This window comes from Halictus rubicundus, unplaced genomic scaffold, assembly GCF_050948215.1.
Source record: "Halictus rubicundus isolate RS-2024b unplaced genomic scaffold, iyHalRubi1_principal scaffold0610, whole genome shotgun sequence".
Lineage (NCBI taxonomy): Eukaryota > Metazoa > Arthropoda > Insecta > Hymenoptera > Halictidae > Halictus > Halictus rubicundus.
Window position 1 is genome coordinate 17,501 of NW_027489151.1, and position 2,500 is coordinate 20,000.

A 2,500-nucleotide genomic window follows, 5' to 3' on the forward strand; every position below is an offset into this window, starting at 1 on the left:
CATGCCGCCCAAGCACCAGGTCATCGTGACCCCCATAAATCCCGTTGCCGGAGACTCCACAGCCGTTAAGCGGCTTATCTTCAACAACGTGGATCTACGAAAAGCCCAGGTTGGGATTAGCTCGGTTCGCCCCACCCGGGATGGTGGTTTTATTATCGAGACCCCCAATGCTAAAGACCTCAAACTATTCACTGAGAATGACGGTCTCCGTAAAGCCGGTTTCAATATCGCGTCCCCCAAATCCGAGCTCCCCAGGATTATCGTCTACGACATCCCTAAAGAGCTCGAAGCCGATGAAATCGCGGAACATATCCGGGCCCAGAATATTCACTCCTCCCCTATCACCGACAAAGCCACGTTGCGTCCCCTCTTCAAGGTAGGACGCAAAGATAAAGAAGGAAACGACTGGGTAGTCGAAGTATCCAGTTGTATCCGCGAAACCCTCCTCCCCAAAGAGAAAATATATGTCTCCTACTCTAACTGCCGAGTGGCTGACTATCTAGTCGCCACTCGTTGCTTCAAATGCCAAAAATATGGCCATATAGACAAATATTGTAAAAGCACAGAAATAGTGTGCGCCTTCTGCGCCAAAACCGGGCACTCCACAAAGGAATGCCCCAACAAAGAAACCAGTCCCTCCTGCGCGAACTGCCGAGCCCGTAAGCTCCCCCATAACCACTCGGCAGGTAATAAAAACTGTCCCTCGCGTTCGGCCGCCTTAATACAAAAGGCAACCCGGATAAACTATTCATGAATAGTTATTCCCTCCGTTCCGGTCCGCGTCCCCCACCCGTAACCCCAACCCAACCATCAACCGCTCCGACAGACACGCACACTGCAGAGTGCATCCAGTGCATCCCATTATTAAAAATTGCGCAGATTAACATGCGGCGATCCCGGATAGTGGCATCTGAGATGTCTCACATGCTTAACTCCGGAGAAGTTGACGTTATTCTAGCGCAAGAACCATACAATATCGGTGGAACAATCACGGGATTTGGTCCTCAGAATATCGCGATTATCGGCGCCCCGCGTGGCGGAGGTTCCCAAGCCGCGATAATCACTAAGGGCTCCACCTTCACAATTCTCAAGCTCGCACATCTCTCCGACTCGCATACCGTCGCCGCTGAAATCTCAGGTCCCTTCGGACATCTCTACCTCGTCAGTAGTTATTTTCAATACTCTGACTCCATAGAAACCGGAATCGCGACTGTTCAGAAAGTCCTTGATGCCTTGCACGATAAGCCAATAATCCTGGCCATCGATACTAACGCTAGGTCCCCTCTGTGGGATGATCTGCCCTGGTTCATCCCGAAAAATAGTACCCACAGGTCAAATATCCGTGGCCGTGCCTTCGAACTCTTCATCTCCCAAAACAACCTGAAAATCATAAACACTCCCGGACAACCCCCCACCTTCCGTAATCACAAGGGTGAGTCTAACATAGACGTCACCCTCAGAACCCCTGAAACCGAACACCTATCCTTCTCCTGGAAGGTCCTGGACGGTAGGACTTCCAGTGACCACAACGTAATCTTCATTGAAATATCCGGTCCACCCCCTGAGAATATCGCCTGCACCACTTCCATGCTCCCTGCCCAGGGCAGATTTGCATGCCACAGAGCCAACTGGGACAGATTCATCTCAGAATACTCACGACTTCTCCCCGAGAATGCCCCCACATTAGAATTCACGTGCCGCGAAGACGTCCAAAGGGCCATTACCCACCTGGAGAGCGTCATCTTGACTGCGTCAACGAAGTCGATCCCCAGGAAAAAATGGTACCCCAGAGCCGTCCCCGGATGGACGGTCGAACTCACGCGATCAAAAAGAAACGCCTACCGCCTCCGACGTGCTTTCCAACGCGAGAAAGATCCGGCCCGTAAAGAAGAAAAACGCCGCGCATACTCGCAGGCCCACAAAATGTACAGAAGACTCTTCCGCAACTCCGCTAGGAGCGGCTGGAGGGAATTCGTCACACGAATGGGCCTCGTAAATCCCTGGTCTGTGCCATACAGAGCCGTCTTCGGGAAAAATATCCCCCCGCCATTACTTTCATCAGTTCTCCTGAACGACCGCCATACCGACAATTGGAAAGAAAGCGCAAGCGCGCTACTTGCAGCCCTCAGCCCAGACGACTCAGATCCCGACAGTGAGTCGCACGCCATTACGCGCCGTAACTTCAACATCGCGATAGACACTAACGACGCCCCTGACTTCGATATCCATGAACTGGGTGTAATTATTAACAAACTCGGCAACAACCGCTCCCCGGGACCCGACGGTATCGAAGTACCCGCCCTAAAAAAGGCCTTCAGCCTATCGCCCAACGTGTTCCTAAAAATATTCAATGGTTGCCTGAAGTTCGGCCTCTTCTCATCAACATGGAAAACAGGCAAAATTAGGGCCATCCTCAAGGCCCCTGATAAACCTGAGACCATGCCCTCCTCTTATCGACCTATATGCCTTCTGCCCGTGCTCGGTAAGGTCATGGAGAAAC